Source organism: Quercus lobata, chromosome 3, assembly GCF_001633185.2.
Source record: "Quercus lobata isolate SW786 chromosome 3, ValleyOak3.0 Primary Assembly, whole genome shotgun sequence".
NCBI lineage: Eukaryota > Viridiplantae > Streptophyta > Magnoliopsida > Fagales > Fagaceae > Quercus > Quercus lobata.
In genome coordinates this window covers 26191800-26217939 of record NC_044906.1, presented here as the reverse complement: position 1 = coordinate 26217939, position 26140 = coordinate 26191800, and the positions used below count along the sequence as shown (strand labels likewise).

The 26140-nt window shown below is 37.3% G+C and overlaps 2 long non-coding RNA genes across 2 annotated transcripts; both read left to right on the top strand.

Annotated features, from left to right (window-relative positions):
* The first annotated feature begins 3743 nt into the window (after positions 1–3743).
* On the top strand, positions 3744–4359 carry LOC115979742. The gene is made up of 3 exons (XR_004089180.1): positions 3744–3940; positions 4052–4104; positions 4213–4359. It is a non-coding gene; the product is annotated as an uncharacterized LOC115979742 (long non-coding RNA).
* A 17489-nt stretch (positions 4360–21848) lies between these two features.
* Positions 21849–22974, top strand: LOC115979180. The gene is made up of 3 exons (XR_004088962.1): positions 21849–21936; positions 22388–22679; positions 22788–22974. It is a non-coding gene; the product is annotated as an uncharacterized LOC115979180 (long non-coding RNA).
* Positions 22975–26140: the final 3166 nt, after the last annotated feature.

Here is a 26140-nt window from a genome sequence, read left to right as displayed (position 1 = left end):
GACAACAAGTTGACACGGGCTCATCTAGAGAAGCAAAATACTGTGGCATAATGGGATTTGTAAACTATTAGATAGAGTACTATATTAGTCAAGTTGTCTAAGAAAAAGTTCCTTCAACAAATCAATTATTAACTTAGAATATGTTTTGAATTCTCACTTTTGAAATTCATCACTTTAGACATCATCAAGATTAGATTACCTTGACAGTGAAGATACTCCAATGCAATCCTTACCTCTGTTGGATAAAATACAAAATCATCAATGACTTCAGGTTGGTTGGAAATTTGAAATAAAACTTAGCAACAATTCACAGGGAAAATAAGACCGTGATAAATTGAAAAAAAAAATACATATGTCAGCAATATATTGTATCTATTTGCTTGCACAAAAAATTATTTTTAAGTATTCTGACATATGTACAAGGAATTTATCAAAACTATTAATTGCAACCAATAAGACAGTACTAATAAAAATCTTCTTGAATAATTTTTAGGCTCAATTTAAATCATGATCAGGCTCAGAACATGACAATGTAATTTTGCCTATCAAGATTACCACAAGCAATACTTTTCTGCAGAGGTTTTTGATGAAAGAGTAAATACAGGCAAGCATTTTTGTTTTTTTGCAAGTAGCAGGTGCCTTTTGGAACTTATTGGCACCAAAAAATTCTTTCTTTGTATAAGAGCAGCCCCATTACCACTAATAATTCCCTTTATGTTGGTTTCAAGAACCACAGCTACTGCTTTTACTCCTCCAGACTGATGCAAAGCCTCAAAGTTCTTATTCCTCACCATGTCAATTGAGCCTTTTCATATCAACACTGAGAATGTAAATAGGTTTTTAATCCAAGGAACGCTCATTGAAAGGCTGCACAATAATGGAATTGGTCAATTGGTGCTGTATATATGCAAGGGCAGTTGTAAATCAGTAGACCATCTTTGGTTCATTGTTTAGTGGATCATGATTATTGGGCCTTTGTTTTGTTGCTTTTGGGGTACATTGGTTGATGTCAAGAAGGTGATAGATGTCCATTCTTGCTTGAAGGCACACATACAACTCATATCTTGTTGTTATGTAAATATCATGGAACCTGCGCATGAACAAGATAAACTATTTCTTCTAGTGACGTGCTGCCGAGTTTCTAGTAGAGGACACCATCTCAAGTGCCATCACTAGACCAAGCCTTGCCGCTGTTCCAAACCTTGGATCCTATGTTATTGATCTTTGCCTTGTTGGTCCTAGTGCTCTCCATTGGGTGGGTCTAGTCTCTTTGTTGTTGCTTGATGTATTGCGTTGACTTGGTTGTTGCTGATGGTTTATTTTCAATCCTTTCTTTGAGTTTTCTGGGTAGGAAGGGATTTGATAGAGTGGTTGGTGTTTTTGGTTGTATTTGTTGTTTGGGTGTTTCTTTGGTGAAGAGGAAGGGAATTTTCTGTGTTTTGGTGTTTGCTTGTAGGAGTTTGATGGTGAGTTTCCTTCTTGAGAATTCTTCTCTGTATTTGTTGAGAACTTCTAGTTGTTTCTTTGGGTTTTTGTTTTGGGTATTAATGGAGGGTAGTTTTCTAGTTTTGGAGGCTATAAGTGAGTTTTTGATGAGTGAGAATGGTGGATAAGGTTGATGGTGGGTCTTTGATGAGTGAGAATGGAGGATAGGAGCTGTATTGGCCATTAGTCCATTAGTCCAAAATTTAAGCCTCAGAGTTACATTGTTTAGGAAGAGTCAACAAGATGCTTGGTGTGGGCCTTTATACTAATCCTATCCTTGATCCTGTTATAAAAATAGGCTATAAGGAATGTTGTTAATCATTTACTTGTAAAATTTGATGAAAAATAGAGAGGGTCACGATATAGATAAAGTAAATGAACTTTAGTCTGACCCTTTTCCAATATTTTTCTGGGAATATTTGAACTTCATAAAAGAACGTTTTTTCTTCTTTGTTATTCTTTGCTTTGAGTCATCCAGATACTTACACTATTGTAAAACTTGATCCGAAATAAAATTGGGTCATAAAATTACTATAATCTTCTTGAAGTTCAAAAGCGAAGAAGGAACTACAAAATTTGATTTTGGTAATCTTACAACTTCTTAATGATGGGTATTGATTTTTTTGAAGAGAAATGAAATTTCAAATCAGTGAGGGAATTTGACAGTACTAATTTAACTCCTAACAACTTGTTTTCCCAAGTGAGTCCACATTAGTTGGACTTTTTAATGTGGACCTGATTTCAAGATTATTGATGGACCTACGCATCAGGCTTGTTTGAAATTGAATTCACCCAATTTTTGTTGTAACGGACTAGTCTATGGGCCCTTGGTCCACTTGGTCTTAGAGTAATTTCATCCCTGTTTATTGGGCTACGCTGAGTCAGTTCTGAACACAACCGCTGTATTGTCTCTGGGTTTCTTAGCCCACCATAAGGATAAATAATATTGGATCAATCACGTCCACTATGTCCGAACACCGCCCTCGTTGCTAGTGGGTTTTTTTTTTTTTTGGGAGATGAATAGTGGTTGCATGGTGGTTGTTAGGCTGGTTTGTTTAGTCCTTCGATATTGACTAAAAAATAAGTAACAATGAATAAAAAGTGAAACAAGATAAAGAAGATTGAAAAAAAAGGATTAAAAAGACACAGATAAAGATTTAGCAAAAAACAAAACAAAACAGATTAAGTATGAGTGCAACATTTGTATGTGTTTTTTGGAAGACTGCAAGAAAGGAATACAACTAGAAATGTTTTAGTTTGGGATTTATGTCCCACAATAGGTTCAAATAAAAAACAAATAAAAGGTTAGAAGCTCAATCTCTCTTGGGAAAGAGACCAATCTATTAAATTTAAACTATACTGTTTTGTTTACTATATGTGTGTGTATATATATATATTGAGAACCAAGTTTTTTTTTATAATCTAATTGTCATAATATGTGGAGAATGCGAATTCAAAACTGTGGCATTCTTCATAAAGAAAAAACTAGTCAATATTGCTAAGTTATAAAGAACTTGATCTATTTTGTATACTTATTCATTACTAGAAGCTCATTTGAGGATAAAAAGAAAAAAGGAAAATCACTACAAACAATTTTAAAAAAATTAGCTTTATTTGAAGATATAAAGAAATTTTTATTTGAGATTAGAGGGATCATAAGCTAGTTTATTTTGATAGTTTAAAGACATACTCTTCCTTATAAATTTCGCTAGTATTTTCAAAAGTTTGACATTTTTGTAAGTGTTAATGTTGTAAGTCTTGTCTTCTCACTCTCTCTTTTCTCGTCTCCCCGCCAGCAGGAAATGAATCTAGATTATCCTTTTGATAAATACACCCTACTACACAGTAGCCATCAAACAAATTAAAAACCAAAAGCAACCCATTCAAAAAAGTTCTCTCTCGGAAAAACCCAAGAAAACAACAAAAGCTTGAACATTATTGGTACGTGGAGAGTGGAATGCCCTTAATTAAACTTTAATTAAACACTTTAGTTGAGTTTTATACCTTCATGGGGTAAGGAAACCAAATGTCAATGGCATCTACAGCGTTACTGAATCATATAACTAGTAAACATTGATGGGGTGAATTGTTCAAATAACAAAATAAATGTATGCACATATAGCAACAATTTCAACATATTAATTATACTGGGTGGAGATTTTTTATTTATTTATTTAATTTTTTCGCTGATGGCACCGGTTCTGTTGTCGCTGAATTTGTTGTGACGATTGAAACTATTAAAACATGATTTGTAACTGTAATAATGCGCAATATTAGAAAACATAATCTCTGTTTTTTCTTTCTAGGTAAAGCCTTGAATCAGTCAACATATCATATAATTGCTCGTCTCTGCCTCTATCCACTGTTTTGTAGCTCATGAAAGAAAACTAAATATGGACTCTTTTGTAGCTTTCTATTCCTCAACACTCACTCATATTTCCCCATCCTCCGCCAGGTACTCATACGAATCTTCTTCTTCTTCTTCAACTTTATATTTTATTGGTTTGCTCTACACTGTCCCTAGATCTCACTAAAATATTGCATGGTTTTATGCATTGAACTAAAGATAACAATATATGCAATCCTTTTTGGGATTTGTCGGAACTGCTTAAAGCTCTTGTAAGTACTTCAAACCCTTTTCATTTCAGTTTTTTGATTGGTTGCATTATGACTTGTTGTTCTTGTTTTATAGTTGATTGATGAATAGCAATATGTCTTGATGATTAGGAACTTGGAGGAAAGAGGGGAGACGGTGAAAGTTAAAAGCAACTTCTTTGTGTCGAAATTTCATGTACATTAATCAGTGCGGATGAAATGGTTGTAAAAATGTCTGAATGGGCTTTCTTGTGTGTTTTTGTTATTTGTTTGTGTTTTTTCTTGGACTTGCATGTTTTAATTTTCGAACGTACGACTTTGAACTTGGTTGCTTTAAATCTGGCCGATATTGTGTTATTTCTTTGTGGAAGAATACAGTGCATAGACATGGAATTTAAACTGAAAAATTAAGTTTTAACCATTGAATTGCCCTTGACTGACCTTTCAATTAGTACATACAGGTTGAATTTAGAACTAATATACTTAAGTTTACAAATCAAAAAAAAAAAAAAAAATATATATATATATATATACACACTTGAGTTTAATCATTGCTAGCAGTAATGAGATAAAAATAATATTAGTTCATATTTTGGCACCTTAAAGATGTGTATGTATGCATTTACTCGAATTCTACCAATATTGTTATGTTTGTCTCTCTTTCTTTTTTATTTTCTTTTTTTGAGAATCATGTCTATGAGTTTTTATTAATAATTCAACTATTGTCCTTTCGGATTTGTTATTGTTTCTTGGTGAAATTCTTATTCTATGGTTTTGTTATACTTTTGAAGAAGAAATTTACATTTGACATAAATAATTTCCGGCATAGACATCCTTTGGGTTTGTAGTTAATCATTAGTATATAATGATTAATATTCTTTTGTACCTTGTTGATATGCTTATGGCAACTGCTACTAGGTATGGGAAAGTTAAATTAAGTATTTCATTGTTTGATGTTTTAAAAGCAAAAGAATTTCTACTCACTAAATTAATTTTCGTTCTCTAAGCTGGAAATTTGTTTAAATTACCTTTTTGAATACTGCATTTAAACATAGGAATATTCCAAGTACCATTCTTTTTTTTTTTAATCAAACCTTGATAATTTATTTAGCATTGCATTTAAACACTGCTATTAATTTGCTACAGAACGAAAATGTGGCTAATTTAAAATTGTTAAATTGAGCAACCATATAAAGCTTAGAATCTGGTTTTTGACATTGTGCTATAAATGGATGGGTTGCAGCAATAATCATAAAAGCTAATTCAGTGTTCTGGATAGAAATCAAGGGAGTGTATCTATCTACCTACTTGAATAATCACTGAATAATCACTAGGCTCTCAAAGTGTGTGAATTTTCTTGAATGTCTTCTGGTTTCTTGGGGGTCCATTTCATGTCTTTGGTAAATATCTTAAACCTTTCAGCTTGGTGTTGTTTGTCTTTTAAAACCATTACTTAAATTGTTTGCATGTACTTATCGCTTATATTTTTGAACTACTTAGCTCCTTTGAATGGGACGGCTACCCATTAAAAAGGGACCTAACTATGCTCCACAAAGAAAGAAATTTGCGCTTATTTCGGTATATGGCACAGAGATATAAGATATGCTTGATAAGGAAGTTGCTTACTGAGAACACAAGGGAGGTTAGTGTTAACAGGCTTTTAGTTTCATTGACTGTAAGGATTGCCAACTACTGCTCATGCTGGTTGGAAAAGGAAGACGAAGGCAAGTGATGAGGAGTGGCATTTATTGGCAAAAATGTTAATTGGGTATCATATGATTAGGAGACTCAGATTAGAGAGGCATTAAGATCAAGGATGTCAATACCGTACCGGAGGCCGTACCGGTTTGGCCACTGGTACGATATATTTCGGATACCGGTTAATACCGGTGTACCGTTTCGGGTTTACCGCTATTTTTAATATTTATAAATAAAAAATAAATATATATATTATAATAAATATAAAAGTTTACCATAAAACATTTCATCAATTCAGAACTAATTATTCATGGTTTTAAACTTTAATATTGATGTGCAATGAAAATTCGCTGTGTCATCTCCCGTCCATATGCGTCGTCCAAAGGATAGACAAGGTAAACCTTTTCCAACTCGCTCGTCTATCCTTAAGGACAGACGAGCTTCTACCGTTCGTCCGTCCGTAAAGGACGGACGAGCTTGCTACCATCCCGGCGTCCATAAACGACAAGGGAGGTTACTACGTCTCCACCGAGCGGGAGAACGTACCGTCACCAGTCAGGCCCAACCGTTGTGAAATACGAACTTCTACGTCAGTTACGGAAGTTACTTTCGAGCCTGTTGGATTCCTCAACTGTAGGAACGGTTACCAAACAAGTAACCGCTTCCCGCATACTATATAAGCACACGCCAATGGAAGAGTAAGGCATTCTGTTCTGGGAAAACTAAGTTTACATTTTTTCAGTCAGAGACTAACTTCACCATCGGAGGGTATTTGGCCGGCTTCCACCGGTCTCCTCTGAATTTTTACTTGTTTTCTCAGGATCCAATCGCAAGTTAATCAAGGCCCGGCATTTTCAGTCCACTGATATCCCAGATTCCATCAATTGGCGTCGTCTGTGGGGAAGAATAACGTTTGAATTCCATTGTTGGATTCTGTGATTTCTTTCTTGGACATAAGGGCTGAAATGGTGCGGACAAGGTCAAGGGCTACTAACCCAGGCCCTCAAGAAAGCAGAGGCGACCGTCAATCGGTGCCTACCGTACAACCGCCTTCAGTCCAACACGTGCAATCCATGGCCGCTACTATGGCAGAATTGACCCGCCAGAACCAGGAGTTGGTTAGAGAACTTAACATGAGGAGGCAGCATCGCGATGAGAACGTTGGAAGACAGGCCCAGAGCCAAGATGAGAGGAATGTCGAGTTTGAAAGCCAGTCAAGGGGTGCCCCTTCAAGGAGGGTGCCTCACTTGGAAAGGGAGATTGACCAAATGAGAAGAACAATGGATGAGATGAAGGAAAACATGAAGAGGACCAACCCCGTAGAGGACTTGGTTCACAGGACTGACTCCCCTTTTGTGCCTTCCATCAATGCTCACCCTTTGCCACCGAAGTTCAAGATGCCTTCCTTAGATTCATATGATGGGACGCGAGATCCATTTGATCACATTGCCACCTTCAAAACTACCATGCATCTTCAAGGGGTTCCGGATGAAATTATGTGCAGAGCTTTCCCTACTACTCTTAAAGGACCGCACGAGTGTGGTTCAGCAAAATACCTCCGAGCACAGTAACGTCCTTCGAAGAATTAAGCAAGTTGTTTGTCAACAACTTCATCAGAGGACAGAGGCACAAGCGTTCCTCGTCTAGTTTGCTGACCATAGAACAAGGGGAGAATGAAAGTTTGCGGTCGTTCATTACGCGGTTTAATAGGGAAGCTTTAGCAGTGGACGAGATGGATGACAAGCTCCTCCTGGCGACTTTCCACAATGGGGTCCACTCTGACTTGTTCATCCACAAGCTATATGAGCAAGAGCCTCAGACCATGGCCGAACTCGTCCATTCAGCCCAGAATTTTATGAATGCGGAGGATGCTATCATAGCTAAGAAGAGGAAGAGAACTGAGAAAATGGATGCTAACCCCACTCGCCATTCAGAACAAGGCCCTCGTCTCAAGAAGGGACGAACGGAAGACAAGAAGGATCGTGACAGGAAGGCAGGCCCCTCAGTACGAAGTCAGCAGTATACACCACTGAACATACCACTCGAACAAGTCCTAATGCAAATCAAGGATGATCCTTCCTTGAAGTGGCCAGAAAAAATGAAGGGAGATCCAAATAAGCGCAATAGAAACAAGTTTTGTCGCTTCCATAGAGACCATGGGCATGATACGGACGAATGTTTTGATCTGAAGCAGCAGATTGAGAATCTTATAAGGCAGGGGAAGCTGAGAAGTTTTCTAGGACGAGACCACAAGGACGAAAAACTCAAGGGAAAAGCTGAAGAGTCGTCGCGGCCACCTCTTGGAGAAATCAGAGTTATTGTCGGAGGGAGCTCTACAGTTCAGTCGTCCAGGTCCAGGAAAACCTACCTGTAGGTGGTGCAAAGCGTCCAACTCTCTGGACGACCACCAAGAGATGGGAATATGAACGAACAGACAATCACATTTACCAAAGAAGAAGCTGAAAGAATCCACCATCCTCATGACGATGCTATTGTCATTACCTTGCTCATCGCTGACTACACAACCAGAAGGGTACTCGTTGATAATGGAAGTTCGGCAGATATCCTGTATCTTCCAGCTTTTCAGCAGATGAAGTTAGGACGAGACCGTCTTCGTCCGGTGAATTCTCCATTAGTAGGTTTTGGTGGAATGAAGGTGCAGCTCGTGGGTACTGTTACATTACCAGTGGTAGTGGGGGCATATCCACAACAAGTCACCAAGGACGTGAGTTTCCTGTTAGTAGACTGTTCGTCCTCCTATAATGCCATAATTGGGAGGTCAACTTTAAATAGTTGGAAAGCAGTTACGTCCACCTATCTTCTATCAGTTAAGTTCCCAACAGATTATAGAGTAGGACGAGTGCAAGGAGATCAACTGGCAGCAAAAGAGTGTTATTTGGCTATGCTGGCCACAGACGAGCAGGTGCAGACCATGACTATTGAAGAAAAAAGGGGTGTGGTAGAACCTATTGAAGTGTTGGAAGATATTCCCTTAGACGAAAGGAACCCTGAGAAGTGTATCAGGGTGGGGGCAAATCTAGAAGGAGGGATCAAAGAGGACCTTGTCCAGTTTTTGAGAAAGAACATTGATGTATTTGCTTGGAGTCATGAGGATATGCCTGGAATAGATCCTAATGTCATCACCCATCGCCTGAACGTATGTCCATCCTCGAAACCAATACCGCAAAAGAAAAGGGTGTTTGCTCCTGAGAGAGATAATGCAATTAAAGACGAGGTTCAAAAATTGATGGCAGCGAAGTTTATCCGAGAGGTGTACTATCCAGATTGGTTGGCCAATGTAGTGATGGTCAAAAAGGCGAACGGCAAGTGGAGGATGTGTGTGGATTTTACTGATCTGAATAAGGCTTGCCCAAAAGATAGCTATCCATTACCACGCATTGATCAGCTGGTGGACTCAACCACGGGCCATAAACTGCTTAGCTTTATGGACGCTTTCTCAGGATACAACCAGATACGGATGGATGAGGTTAACTAGGAGAAGACCTCATTTGTTACCAGTCAGGGCTTGTTTTGTTATGAAGTAATGCCCTTTGGCTTGAAAAACGCTGGAGCAACGTATCAACGACTGGTCAATCACATGTTCCATCTTCAGATTGGGTGAAATGTCGAAGTGTATGTGGATGATATGTTGGTGAAAATTTTGGAAGAGTGTAAACATTTAGACAACTTACAAGAAACCTTCAACACACTCAGGCGATACAGCATGAAGTTGAACCCTAGCAAATGTGCATTCGGAGTAGCATCGGGAAAATTTCTTGGATTCATGGTCTCACACAGGGGGATCGAGGCAAATCCAGAAAAGATCAAGGCAATCCTAGACATGAAGCCACCGTAGAATATTAAAGAAGTTCAATCTCTCACTGGGCGAGTTGCTGCCCTCAACAGGTTTGTCTCCAAAGCTATTGACAAGTGTTTGCCATTTTTCAAGGTTTTAAAGAAAGCATTCGAATGGACGGACGAGTGTCAAAGAGCCTTCCAAGATTTGAAGACGTATCTTGTTACGCCCCCGCTGCTAAGTCCGTCCGTGGCAGGTGAAGAACTGTTTTTATACCTGGCGGTGACCCCGCATGCTGTGAGCTCAGCACTGATAAGAGAGGAAGCAAAAATGCATAAGCCAGTGTATTACACCAGTAGGGCATTGAGGGGGGCGGAAGGGCAATATCCGCTAATAGAAAAGCTGGCCTTCGTGCTCATCACGGCTTCCAGGAAGTTAAGACACTACTTCCAAGCCGATGTAATCAATGTTATGACAGATCACCCACTTAAGAAAGCTATAAACAAGTTGGAAGCCGCAGCACGTCTGATCTAATGGGCAGTCGAACTCAGCGAGTTTGATATCCGATACCAACTAAGACATGCTATTAAGGCTCAAGCCCTGGCAGATTTTATTGCGGAGTTCACGCCAAGATGTGATGATGAAGTGCAGGAGGATAGAAGGTGGGTGGTCCATGTAGATGGCTCATCCACACATCATGCAGGAGGAATAGGGGTGGTTTTGCAATCCCCCGAAGGAGACAAGTTGAAGCATAGAGTCCATCTGCAATATCGACCAACTAACAATGAGGTGGAGTATGAAGCTCTGCTTAAAGGGCTAGAATTGGCTAAGTCTGTAGAAGCGAAGTCAGTTCTCGTCCTGGGAGACTCTTCGTTGGTAATGGGCCAAATAAATGGGACATATGAGGCGAAAGAAGAACGAATGAAAAAGTACTCAGAGAGAGTATTATAGCTTGTGAAAAAATTCAAGGAAGCTAACTTCATTCAAATCCCGAGGGAAGAGAATGCGGAAGCAGATACCTTAGCAAAGGAAGCCTCAGCAACCGGAACAGCCGACGAGTATGATGAAATTCAGTACGTCCCGAGTATAGATCTCCCGAAAGTGCAGCAAATAGGGAATGAAGAAAATTGGATGACCCCAATCGTCTCGTATCTGAAAGACAGGAGACTTCCGGAAGCAAAAGACGAAGCTAAAAAACTCAGGATAAAAGCAGCCAGGTACGTCCTTATGGACGAAGTTCTTTATAAGAGGGGCTTTTCTCAACCTTATCTTAGGTGTCTGGCACCAGAAGAGGCGAACTATGTGCTGAGGAAAGTTCATGAAGGAGCTTGTGGGAACCATTCGGGAGCCAGAACATTCATCCACAAGGTCGTCCGTGCAGGGTACTATTGGCCTACTGTCCAAGCGGATGCAAAAGCTTATGTCAAGGCATGTGACAAATGCCAACGATTCAGCAATATCCCCAGGCAACCATCAGAGTATCTCACCCCAATGATGGCCCCGTGGCCCTTTGCTCAATGGGGCCTAGACATTCTGGGTCCTTTTCCACTTGGAACCAGACAAATGAAATTTTTGGTGGTAGGGATTGACTACTTCACGAAGTGGGTGGAAGAAGAACCATTGGCAAGCATTACCCAGCAGAATGTAAAGAACTTCATCTGAAAAAATATACTATGCAGGTTTGGAGTACCCAAGGTACTAGTATCCGATAATGGGCGGCAATTTGACAATACCCTTTTCAGGGACTTTTGTCAACACTTCGGAATCCACAATCACTACTCCTCTCCCGCCCATCCACAAGCAAACGGTCAGGCTGAGGTTACAAACTGATCCTTGCTGAAAATCATCAAGACTCGTCTTGAGGGGGCAAAGGGAATATGGCCAGATGAGTTACCTGGTGTCCTATGGGCATACAGGACGACGGTGAGGACCCCTACCAGGGAAACCCCTTTTAACCTAGCCCATGGGAGCGAAGCAGTTATACCTGCGGAAGTGCACATGGCCACTCATAGGGTGACATCATATCACGACAAGGATAATGAGGAGCAACTCCGTCTGAACCTCGATCTTATAGACGAAGTGAGGACAGAAGCAGAGCACAGAGCAGCGAAGTACAAGAACCTCATGGCTAGGCAATATGATGCAATGGTGAAACCAAGGCGCTTTAACATAGGAGATCTCGTCCTGACAAAGGTATCCTTGGCAACCAAAAATCCAGCTCATGGGAAATTGAGCCCCAATTGGGAGGGACCTTACAAAGTCATCAACTTTAAAAGACAAGGATCCTATTATTTGGAGACCTTGGACGGGAGAAAGCTAGAACATCCTTGGAACGTGGAGCACCTGAGGAAGTACTACTAGTAAGAATGAACCAGAACGAGTATCACTGTGGACGAGCTTGGAGTTCGCTACTCTTTATATTCTACTTATGTTTAATTATATGTTTGATACTATTACTTTGCTATTTATATTGTGGTATTTTATCATGATTCTGGACGAAACTATGAAGTTAACTAAATAAAAGGCACAAACATGTATGTGCCCTATCTGTAAACGATGTGTAATGTACAAAATGTGTGAAATTCGTACTCCATGCTACTCTCGTTCAAAGCTAACCTACAAGGTGGCTAAGAACGAAATATTTTAACTATCAATGAGACGAATAAATTCTCTGGACGCGGAGATGTAACGTCTAAAGCTTTCCTGAAGGAAAAGCAAGATCAAGGCACCCCATTCTGATCAAAGGACGAGGTAGAGCCTATAAGCCCGGAATATTCGTCCATGAGGGTAAAGCGAAGATAAGGTATCCTCATCCATATCAAAGGACGAGAGAGAACCCACCTTACCAAACTCGTCTGTACAATACAAAATGCGCGTCCAAGCCTTAAAACAATTAGGACGAAGGACGAGGCATAATGCACATCCAGGCCCTAAACATTAAGGCCCATAGACGAGGTTTTTAGACAACCCCGTACATGGACGAGCAAAGTTCATAAATCTGTAGACGATCAGTGTGAATAAAAGAAATTTTAGTCTAAGGATGAGAAATAACCATTGAAGTTTTAATAGATGGTTTAAATACACCAAACATGGACGAGTAAAGTATGAAGCCATGCATACGAAATGAAAAATCACGTCCATACATAAAAGAAAAAAAATCCAACTGTTTGAAGGGCGGACAACCAACGTCCAAACACCCCTGCGAAGAACTAGTTTCAATACCTCGTCCTAAAAACTTTGGACGAGTTCAGTGTACTTGGATTACATCAAAAGATCCCAAGACAAAGGATCAAACAAAAAAAAAAAAAAAAGAAAAAGAAAAAACTTGCTCTTAAGCAGGAGGGGCAGTGGGTGGCTGGGTGGAGGCACTGTCTTCAATGTTGACGTCCTCAGAGCTGGTTTGGAGAAGAGAACTGGTAGCAGCGTTCAAATTAAGTTTGATAGAGCTGAAGTCCACCTCAGGGAAGTTTTCAACAGCGTCCATCCTGAAATCTTCAAAACCCGTTGCATAGTTGCGGTCCAGTAAGTCTGTGAATTCCTTGGATGCTTTGAACTCCGCAATGGCATCGTCCTTAGCTTTGGAGAGGGAAATACTCAGCTCGTCGTTCTTCGCTTGAAGGTGGTCAAGACGAGAATCTTTCTCCACCACAGCAGCCTTCAACTCTGCGATCAAATTTAGTTGCTCCGCTTCCTTCTCCTTAGCCTCAGCAGCAACCCCAGCCCATTTCTTACTCTTGTCCCTCACGCTTTTTATGGTCGTTTCTAGCAAAATCCTCGTCTTGTCCAACTCAGTGGCTTGCCTAGACGCTGTGATGAACTTGGACATGGCCTGCAAAAGAAAAATGCTTGGTTAAGACGCCCAAAAGATAGTGAAATAATAAAGGCAAGACGAAAGGAAATTTACCTTAAAAAGATCATGAACACCAGAATGTTCAAAATCTTTTAAAGACATGTCATAGCAAGCATGTATGTCCTCGTCCTTCACAGCTTCTTGGAAACGTTGCCAAGCCAAATCTTCGTTTTCAACTATGTTTGAAGATACCCTCGGCGGGGGCTGAGATGAGACAGACGTAGTCATCCTAGGAGGGGTCTTGGACGAGGTCGTCTCCACAGGCGGAGATACGTCCACATCAATTGTTTGGACGGAGAGACTGGGCTGAGGCAGGATAGGCTTGGCCACCTTAGACGATGATTGTTTCACTCTTTTGTCACGTCTGCTGGGAAGGCTCCCTAAGTCCAAATTCCTTGGTAGGGACTTCCTTTTGTCCCCAGCAGACGAACGAGTCTGAGGTGCAGTCTCAGGACGAGCGTCCCCAGCCTCAGAACGATCCCCCTCGCTAGCAACCTCTTTTCCCTTATTACCTTTCATTGTTGCCATCCCTAAATGAAAAAAGGGGTTTTGTTTTAGAGCTAACAAAAAAAAAGAAAAGGTAAAAGATGTCCTGAATTAAAGACTTACTTCTCCTTACTGTTATCTCATGCGCGAGTGCTTCGTCAGAAGGGTTAGGACCAAGTCCCCACTTGGCAAGTCGTCTAAGCGTCACTAGGGAGTGGAAACTCCTATCTGCGTATAGACGAGCTCTATGGACGCGATCACGGTGAAACTTGCTAAGGGAAGGACGCCCAACAGCTGTAAAGGAATGAGTTAGAATATAACAAATAATAATAATAACCAAAAAAAAAAAAAAAAAAAAAACTTAAACTTACCCTGAGGACGAAGGTTCCCCAGGTCCCCAGTATAACAACCAAAAGTGTCCCATCCAACGTTTGAAGGGTTTCCAGCCCAATTCCCGGAGACGAAGAAAAACTCCGTCTTCCACTTTCTGTCAGACGAGGGTAGGGACCTAATCATTCTACAATCTTTGCCCCCGGCAGTAAACTGGTAAAAGCCAAGGGATTGATGAATTTCAGAGGGTTTATAACAATAGAGGAACTTGTCCACTGTAAGAGGACGGTCCCCCCCAAACACCTCTCTCCATAGTACTTGCATAGAGATGACCGATCTCCAGGCGTTTGGATTAAACTGACATACCCCCAAACCTAACCTAATTAGTAATTCCCTAATGAAGGCGTTTAAAGGAAATCTCAAACCCCCCAGAAGATAGGCCTCATAGACGCCTATCCCAAAACGAGGATCACAACACCATTCTCCACGGACGGGCAACCTAGGGTTAAGCTCATCTAGGATCTGGTACCATGTCCTCAGATTATTTAACCTTTGTTCGTCTGTTTTAGAAGGTATGTCTATTGCACAACTAAATACAGTGACCTCCTCCTCGTTTAAAGGGATAGACGGACGAGGTACCTGCCTGGGACCCTGAGGCCTTCCTAATTTCTTGTTGTATAGCCTCTAAGGGAAACCCAGGGACGCCGGAAACATATTCGTCGTCCGTAGAATTTCCCCCGTCACTACTACTAGAACCACTAGAACTAGTACTGGACACGGATTGGTACTCGTCTATGGCCCTTTCTAGACTGTCGCTAGACGACATTTTTTAGAAAAGATCAAAAAACCTAAAAGACGAGAGAAGAGGGAATACCTGGCTCTAAGACGAATGAAGGCTATGGACGCGAGGAAATTCCTAGACGAGGCTCTAGACGAGGAATGTCAAAGAACGAAAATTTTAGAAATGCAGAGGGCAACAGAGGAATTCCCCTATTTATAAGGAAATTGACCTGGGCATACAAAATGACACAACCAATCAGGAAGTGACACGTGGCATTCATCTCGAGAAACAAATCGACTAGACTCGTCACCAATGAGAGTGTGACACGTGGCATCTCGACGTATGGGCTTTCTAAGTACAACGCCTGTTTGTTCGTCTCCTTAGACGACCCATATGAACGAGGGGGCAACTGATGTGCAATGAAAATTCGATGTCATCTCCCATCCATATGCGTCGTCCAAAGGATAGACAAGGTAAACCTTTTCCAACTCGCTCGTCTATCCTTAAGGACAGACGAGCTTCTACCGTTTGTCCGTCCGTAAAGGACGGACGAGCTTGCTACCATCCCGGCGTCCATAAACAACAAGGGAGGTTACTACGTCTCTGCCGAGCGGGAGAACGTACCGTCACCAGTCAGGCCCAACTGTTGTGAAATATGAACTTCTATGTCAGTTACGGAAGTTACTTCCGAGCCTGTTGGATTCCTCAACTGTAGGAACGGTTACCAAACAAGTAACCGCTTCCCGCATACTATATAAGCAAACGCCAATGGAAGAGTAAGGCATTCTGTTCTGGGAAAACTAAGTTTACATTTTTTCAGTCAGAGACTAACTTCACCATTGGAGGGTATTTGGCCGGCTTCCACGGGTCTCCTCTGAATTTTTACTTGTTTTCTCAGGATCCAATCGCAAGTTAATCAAGGCCCGGCATTTTCAGTCCACTGATATCCCAGATTCCATCAAATATCAATTAAAAGGAAAAAAAATAAAAAAAATAAAATAGAAAACTTAAAAGTTATCATTGCATACTAAGAAAACAAATAATACTAATAAGTTAATGTAAATAAGTTACCATTCTGTCCTAACAAAAATTCAAAAATTACAAAACTTAAAAAAAAAAAAAAAAAAAACTTTTTTCTATACCGACCGGTACGCCTGGTATCAGCAGGTATTGCTCGAAATTGGCCGATACGGCCGGTATTTTTTCCGGTACGAAATAGGAGAGCTGAGCATATCGGATTGCTGGCCGGTACGGTATATTCCGACCGTACCAGCCGGTATGGTACGGAATCGATAACCTTGGTTAAGATTTTTATAAATGACTGTACCTTTAAGCAAGGTTAATATATATATATATATATATATATATATTTATATTATAACCTCCGACATATTAACGAGATACACAAAATATGATATGTACCTCCCTTCTTATATTAGTATCTGTAAAACTATGATTGTTATTTTGTCAGAGTGTGGAAATATACTTAACTTATATGTATTTGCTATGGATTCATCTCTTATTAACATTTAACCGAAGAGGATTTGGATCCAAGCCATTATTCGTGCCACTTTGTGTTAGTCTTCGTAGTTTAACTTCTATAAAAATAAGAGGTCCTTAATTTAACACATTAATAGATTTGGATAAAACCCAAGTCAAGGTAAAGTTCAACCTAAATGAAAGCCTGATTTCTCGTCTGCCACTTGGAAACACAAGCGGGCCAAAACATTGTTCATTACTCCCTTGACATCAGCATCGGACCCTAACAATCAACATGTCATTTGCAGGGAGGAGCTATATATTGACTAAGGGCAATGGCCCCCCTAAATTTTTTTTAAAAAAATATTATTTTATTAATAAGTACTAATTTTAGTAATTTTATTAAATAAAATTATACTTTTTACAATATTTTTACAAACTATTAAAGTAGCAAATTCTTATTGATTCGCATACTTGCATCACTTTTTACTTCCTAATAATCACTTACCATATTAACAATTTGTAAAAAGTTTATAGTTTTAGCATTTTCCATACTTTAAAGGACATAAAAAATTAATAGATTAAATATAAAACAAAATATATAAGCTCAACAAAATTAGCTCAACAACAAAAATTACCTATAATAAAACTAAAAATAATTAAACCCAATCAACCTATTTTATCCAAAATAAACAACTTCATAATTTAAAAAATTTTAAACAAAAATCCTTACTGATAAAGCAGTAAAGTCAAAGGCCAAAATTGCCACACATAGCTAGCAATAGGGTTACCCTGTAACTCCGAGTTCTAACTCCGGCTCGATCATTTGTCCTCATTCCCTACTACAGTACATACAAACACATATGCACATAAATAAATAAAGAAAAAGAAAGGTTGTGTGAAAGAAGAATCTTAGGTGAGAAAAGAAAAAATAAAAATAAAAAGAGAAGGGAAAAGACGAAGAACGAGGGAAAAAAAAAAGTGGGTAAGTCGAAAATGAGAGGAAATCGTGTCCTCCTTTGCTTTCTTTTAAGTTTGAAAATAAATCAAATCTTATTTTTTAGGGTATTTTTATTTATCTATCTTATATTTTTATTTTATGAATATGTTATTTTAATAGCCCAACAATCCTAAGATTAGATTTCCAATGAGAAAGTCATGTAACTATGCGGCGCTAAGGGAAGCTCAATAAGGAATGGAGTTAAAAGGTTATTGAACACTTGATCAACAAGAATCAAATATGATAATCTAAATCTGACAGCAAAGCTGCTTAACAGAACATCAAAAATAAAAGAAAAGGAAGATTTGAATCAGAGTATTACATATCACACGTCTCATTGAAATTTGGATAAATTACAATAACCTACTGAGGTTTGGAGTATTACCAAGCACATCCAATAGTTTTAAAAAATAATCAATTTGGTCCTTAGTCACTATCACCGTTGTACACCGTTCATTAAACTTTTTTTTTTTCCCTTCTTCTCTCCCTTCAGGCCAGAAAATTTCTTTTCTGTCCCTAGCCTCCGACAACACTCCAGCAAATTACAAAAAAAATATCCCTTTCAAACTAATAGAAACCCAAAACAAAAAAACAGCAAAAATCCAAGCCAAACAACAAACATAAATCTCTTTGTAAATTCCCAATGAAACCTTCTAAAAATCCCAATAGAAACCCCAAAAAACCAGCAAAAATCTCAGCCAAACAACCCCAACTATCATAAAAAAACAGAAAAAACACACCGTATCACAAGATCGGCTTCATCGTCTCCTGACGAAATACTACCCAAATCCGAAATCTAAAGGCCAGCCACAATCCACGACGCTGCCACCAAGAGGATGAGAGAGTCTGTTGAAGGCAAGATCCAGATCAAAGCACCAACACCATCACCATGGGGGTTCTGATCTAAGAGAGAGGGACGAAACTCCGATAAACGGCGTTGATGGCGTCAAACCTGCGATGGGAATCGGGAAGTTCTTTGCGTGGTGGTGTTGCCGGTGGCCAAACTCATGGGTTTCACCAATTAGCGAGAGCTCTAAGAGAACTCAGAAGAGAGTTTAAGAGAGGGTGAGCCTCCATGCTCTTCCACGGTGAACCTCAGCCAACGCCACCACAAAAATGGCCTCTCATCTCACTTTTCTCTCTAAAACCCGAGACCAACAAACATCTTATTCCTATCTGATTCTTATTCCCTCAAAACCCCAAACCCACTCTTCGATCTATAAGCTAGAGGGTCCTAGATGACACGTGAAACACGGATCGGCCGTATGGAGGTTGAGAAGATGATGGATCCATTGAGAACAAGGGTCTAGTAGCGTGTGGGTCTGTATCGGCCATGAGAGTTTCAGATATTTGAGAGAGAGCTGGAGGTAGGGAGAGAGATTTTCTGGCGTGAAGGGAGAGAAGGAAGAAAAGGTAAAAAAACGAAAAATAAATGGTATAATAAACGGTGCCCGAACGGTGCTAGTGATTAAGGTCCAAATTGGTCATTTTGTAAAACCTTTGAATGCGTTTGGTAATACTTCAAACCTCAGGGTAGGTTATTATAATTTATCCTTGAAATTTAAGCTGCCGAAGCTGGTGTTTCCTAATATGATATTGGAATCAAATTGTCAACAAGGCTCTTAATTTTAAGGCCTTATTTTGTAACAGTGATTAAATAACAAAAACTGTTATTTAAATACGACAACACATATTTTCACATACTTTTTTATTAATACATATTTTTACAAAATTTAAATAATATTAATAAAAAACCTCTTACCAAACAGACTTATGGCATTGATTGATTTGAACACAACCTAATTGAATCTACGGACATGACGAAAGCATTTTTCCCAATTAAAATAATAATAATAATTTTTTTTGAGGAAGAAAATAATAATAATAATAAATTAGCATATTCATACTAACAGTGATTTACTACCTTCTTTACAACTTGTAAATTACCATTGTACCCCAATGTAGCAGCATCTTAATATTATAATATGCAAACACTCAACAGCAAATACCTTTAATCTAATTCAATTGGGTCAAATCAGTCATCATAATTGTATGGGTCCGGTTAATGTGTGCCCTTAGGGCACACATTAAGTTTTCTATTTTTGGAAACATTTTCTCGGTAATTGAAAAAGCTGTTATTACTTTTTCAATTCTCGAGAAAATTATTTTCAAAAATGGAAATTAATAGGACACACATTAGTAAAATCCTAATTGTATATATAGCATAATGACAATATGACATCACCAACCAATATAGACTCAAAGTTTATTTTTTGGTAGAAAGACTCAACGATTTCAACCTCACCGACGTTACCGCATCTGCAAATTATAATAATTAAAAATCTAGAGGTTACTTATAGCTTATAGATGATTTGAGCCCATAGGGTTACGAAATGGATCAAAAAAGAGAGAGATACTATCTTGGCCTATTAAAGGAGAGTGGAGAGGATCACTGATGGATACGGGTTGTTTTTACTTTTTACTGCCTTAGCCCAAAGATGCTAACTTTAATCTATATCTGCTACGTTATGGAAGAATTTTTTTTTTATTTATTTATTTATTTAACTCACACACATGGAGGGATTTTTGAAAGAACAAAGTTTTGAATTAGTTCAGAAAGAAGTCCTTTAAACTTTCTTTATATATATATATATATATATATATATATATTTTATTGAATGTGAATTTTAATAATCTAATAATAAATTGCACTTTATTATTTTTTATTGTATACTTATACTTGCAAAATTTCAAGGAGACAAAAAATTAATACTTATGTTATATATTAAATGTTTAATTTCAAGTTTTTACACCTTTAAATTATGCATAAAAAATACGTTTTTATAAACATTGCAAAACGGGTTGGGATTTGCTTACCCAACCTGAATCCAAATTTTTTCTAAAGAAAAAATGAATCCACCCGTGACTTGACCCTTTTTTGCAAGTCAACTTGACCCAGCTCAGTTAACTCGTGACATGACTTTTAAAAAAAAAAACTGTAAAAAAGGAAAATAAGACATGGTTGGTTTTTTTTTTTTTTTTTGTTTGATGTGGGCTTTACGATACAAAACACAAACTCAATTGACAAATATAATATACATGATTATTATATTTTTATAAAAAAAAATCAACTTTTTACATATTTTGGATAACGTCATTCGAATACAATGGTCTCAAGAAAACAATTAAAATATTTATCTAATTGCATGCAAACGAATTGAAAGATGAATGATTGATGCATTATTCTCGTTTGAATAACACAATAAGTAAAGGCTTTTAAATATCAAATGACAAAGTACATGTTAAGATAATTTGGTTGTAATAGAGTTAAAAAAATATATTTAAAATTATAAACATCTATGAGAAACATTCATAAGTGTGAAAAAAAATGAAGTCTAAGTATATCAATGAAATTAGTATCAATTATGGGTGCTTGAACCTACTTTTTAATAGTCCATAACCAAAACAAACCACTTTTCAAATAAAATAAAATGTTTTCTTATGTGTCTATTGCTGAATAATGACATAATATTCACAAATGAGACAATGTATAAATTAGTAAGCAATCAAACTTTGATGTATATTTCCAAATTGATACATAGTGTCAATCATAGTGAATCTAAGATTAAATACAACTATATATTATTTATTATGATATTAGATTATGAAATTGGTTTTTAAGATTGTAAATTTTTTATACATTTTTATTTTTTATCAAATTAGCTATCCAATATCCAATTAAAAAAAAAATTAGCTATCTAATAGTGGCATTTGTAATTTTGTTTTATGTTTTGGGATATTGATATTTTGTAGAAGTGAAACTTGTATGTTTGTTTTAATTCGATTTTCAAAAGGTAGACTAGATTCTTTTGTGTTTGTGCTATTTTGTTTTGATTAATAATGTTGAGATTTGTATAATTTATAATTATTGAACAAATGTGAATTTGTTGAGCTGAGCTCTTTCCTTATATGAGTAGTAAATTCAAAGTAATTCATTTCACATAAGTAATTTGCTGCTAAGCAAATACATGTTTAAAAAAAAATCATGTGAAAAAATACAGGTTAACTCAATTAAGCTTGACCCAATTTGCAACTTGATTGATTGACCTATTTTTAACTTGCTTAAAATGACCTGTTTTTTACACAAATCAATTGACTTAACCCAAACTCGACCTGACTCGCCCATTTTGTCTTGTGTTTATGGATTGAAAAGTAATTAACTTTCTATTTAAATGAAATTTGACATGTATGGTAACAACATAAGGAATATTTAATCCAATAATTAGATTTTTAAAATATATAATGAGGTTAATTTTGTCTTGGGAGTTGACTTTTCGATGTAGTGCGTATTTGAAAGGGCCTATGTTATGGAAGATTCTTGATTCAAATTCAAAGAAATGTGCCATTATTTTTTGAGGAAAAGGAGATATGCCAAGGTAAAGAAAAATAATTCCCTGTCTCTCGCTCTCAATTAATTTTCCAGTCAATAATCCCCCTCTTTGGATCATTTAATTGCGGCGTTTTAGATTAGTTGATGTTGATCTGATTCATAGTCTTTTTTCTTCAGTTGGGTTTTATTCAGAGAAACCAAATGTTATGGGATTTAAAATTAGGTGCTCCGTGTTCTCTACCTTCACTTCCTTATAGTTGTGCTGTGTCAATTGGTTTTGTTTTTATTAATATTTTCTTATTATTCTGCTTTGAAGAGTCTGAAAATTGGGGAAACAAAACAACTAAATTGCGAAGAGAGACCTTTGGCTGTCTCTATAGTTTGCTTTATTATGCATTTGTTGTATAATTCTTTCAGTAGGAACTCTGAAAGATTATGAATGATAAATAATAAAGATTGGTACCGTAACATTGATACCCATTTTACACTGTATGCAGTAGTGGTAATGAAAATCCTTTGGGGTGCACGGGAGGAAGCTCTGGTTTCAAACACCAATGTCTTGGAAATTGAAGACCAAAATAGAGAGTGTGACTCTTACTTGAGATTGCAAGGGAAATTGAAGACCAAAATAATAAGAATGCTTGGAAATTGCCTACCCGTGAACTGGAAATGCAACACCAATGTCTTCAATGGCCCAACCCTTTCTAAATGAGGACGCTGACTTCAATTTATGTCCACCGTTGAAGAAAATGAGAACCTCTTGATTGAACTTCAAAGAAATATGCCAAGGTAATATTATTTCGTAGAATTTTTTTTTTTTTTAAAACGTTTTTTAATCACAAGTGAGTTACAAACAGGAAGAATCACCAAAGATGAATGAGTTCACACCACATGCAGTAGTGGCGATGAAAGTCCTTTGGGAGGCATGAGAGGAAGTGCTGCTTTTTTGCAAACGCTAAACAAGTATATGTCTCACTGTTTTGATGCATCATGCGATCAAAATAATGTAGGCTTGGCTGCGGTTCTCAGAGATCAGGACTGGAATGCCATTGGCCAAAGAGGAGAGTTTTGAACAAGTTGTGATAGAGGGTATAACGGTAAGAACTCTAAGTATTTGATAAAATGTTACTGTGGGCTAAATGAATGAACTCACTGTCTTACTTTTCGAGAGAGAAGTTTCAGTATATATATCTTCCTTTTTGTTGTTGGATGAATCCAATCTAGAGATAATATTTATCTTGTTAGCTGGTTTTTCAGGATACATCTTAGGATTGCTCTGTTTCAATTTTGTCATTATATTCTGAGCCAATAGAAGGATATGCAGCAAATGTCATTAACTTCATTGTAAATCCAGCTTGCAAGAAGGATATTTCAGCTTTGGCTTCTTCTTCATTTGGAAATGGGATTAGATAATAATGAAGCCCACAGCCTTAATGCAGCCCACAGCCTCGTAAAATGGGTAATGGGGTCTAATCACTCTAATCTAATGTTGCCTGTTAATGTTCCCCAGCTTCTGGGCCGGCTGAACCTATAGGCTACTTAGGCAGTGGCCTAAGGCCTCTCCTGATAAAGAGGCCCCAAATAATAATAATAATATATTATATAATATTATATAATATCCCATAAAAAAATTGTATAGTTTGAAAAAAAATTGTCTTAATCTTGAATGTTTTCTTACACATGAAACTTATTCTGATATTGATGGTTTAGATTTATTTTTAAAACTAAAAGTTTTAAAAAAAGTTTTGCAAATAAATGAAAACTCTCCAATTAATGTACTAAATTATATAAAAAGGTTAGAATCTTTTTCAAATGCATGTATTGCTTTCAGAATATTACTAACTATACCTGTTACAGTTGCTTCCATAGAAATAAGTTTTTCAAAATTAAAATTAATAAAATCCTATTTAAGATCAACTATGTCACAAGAAAGATTAAGTGAATTAGCCATATTACCAATTGAAAAGGAAATGTTAGCAGCACTTAAATGCACAAATTTAATTAGTAATTTTGCTTCTCAAAAAGCAAGAAAAATAAATTTTAATTGAAAAAAATATATGAATTTATAATTAAATATAATAAAAGGCCTCATTTAAAGCTTTCGCCTAAGGCCTCCAAATTCATTGAGCCGGCCCTGCCCAGCTTGGCCTTTATTTTTTGTTAAGTAACGAAAAAATTTTATTAAAAAGAAAACATAAAAAGTACACTGGGGGTGTACTCAGGGAAAAGTACAATTAATTCAAATTACAATGCTCAAGCATATCTAAAAGGATAGAACAAGGAGGAGAATGAAAAGAAACATGCCACTCTAACAAAGTATGAAAGAAAAAGGCTTTAAATTAAAGGATAATCCACTTATGACCCTCAAAACTTTTAGAATTCCATTCTTACCAAAGATGCCACATAATGCAATGAGGCATAGTGTTCCAAAAAGCTATGTTTCTATGTCTGCTGAAATAACCCTGCCAAGTTGCGAACATATCAATATTGGCATTACCCATTGAAGTCCAAATAAACAGAACGTCATTATCTGTGGCTCGAAATCTATAGGGCAAAGAAGAAGAAGATGATCCATGGACACTGACCTTAATCCAAGTCTACTACTGTAGAAATGAGAACATCTTGATTCAAATTCAAAGTACATTGAAACGTTTTTCTGTTATGTTATTTAGTATCAAGGAATGTCTCATTCTTTAGTTTTATTGTTTCATCTGCACTTTTGATAGCTTTTATTGCTTCTCTAAGTATGACTTAACTAGCTTATTCATAAGATTTGAAACTAATGAAATAACATTTGATAGTATTCTGTGGTAGTACCTTCCCTCATTGCTTCCTTAAAGATAAAATTATGTTACCTTTATCTCATTTAATGTAAGGGTTCCTGTTTTGTCTAATAGCTGGTGTTGAGGATTATTTTATATTCATAATCGTAATTCTTAGGAGGCTCAAATTTAAAGCACTCCTCTTCTCTAATAAAATTCCTCATTTACTTATTAAAAATAAATTGTTTGATTGTTCTCTTCCCTGTGCTATTCCTAGTTTATTTGTTTGTTAAGATTGATAATCAGCACGGCCATTAGTCTTTGTTCCAAATTCCTTATTCTTTGTCTGTCATAAAAAACGGGTGGATGTTGAAGTGATGTTTTTAATCTGAATTGTGTGAATGATTTGTACTTACCAATCAAAACAACAACATAATCGCTGAAATCTGTTTATGAAGCAAGGGATGAGGAAACTAAGATAGGGAGCTCTGCTTTTTGATGGCTACTAATTAATGCCCCACTGCTCCCAATTGTAATTTACTTATCAAAAGAAAAAATGTTTAGCCTTGGATTGCCATTTTTCAGGAAGAGTCAAGAAGATGCTTGGTGTGAGCACTATTTTTTTTTTATTTTCTTTCATATTTTTGGCCATCATACAACAACAACAACAACAAATCCCAAATATTTGGGGTCAGTTATGGATCATCAACAAATAGTGTGGACCTTTATTTCATATCCTACTTTGGAAGAATCTAAACTACAGACTGTGTTTGTGCGGCTTACTTTCAAGTCATCTGGCTACTTTTATACCATACTAACTCTATAATTCTCTTAACCTTAATCTGGTTATGAAAATAGGATATAAAGAAATTTTAATCATCTTTCATTCATAAAATTTTAGGAAAAAGATAAAGCACCACACTGGGTAGAGAATAAAATCAGTCTGACCTGTTTTCAATATCCCACAAGGAAAATTTGAGTTGCATGACAACAATATGCTACTTTGCTATTCTTGTCTGGAGTCATCCAGCTACTTATATATCAAACTAATTGTGTACTTTTGTTAAAAAAACTTGATCCTAAACAAAATTAGGACATAAAAGTAATTTACAAATCTTGAAGCTCGACAGCAGAAAAAAGAATTATAGAATCTGGTTTTGGTGATTGACAACTTCTTGATGATGGATGTTGAATTTTTGTCCAGAAATGAAATCGATGAGGGAATTTGATGGTACTAATGAACTCCTGACATGGGTTGCAGCATTTCTTATGCAGCTTCTTGCATTTTTGGTCTGCTGGTACCTACAGACTACAGTGTTATAGGCCAAGCCGTGTTCACATTCACTTATTTTGCTGTCTCGTGGGTTTATACAGAATAAGAATAATCATCACATTGTGCTCTGTATTGGTTGTCGAGGTGAATCTTATACTTCATTGAATGCATTATTGCCCTTGTTTGAGAATATGATTGGGGGATCCCTCTCCTGA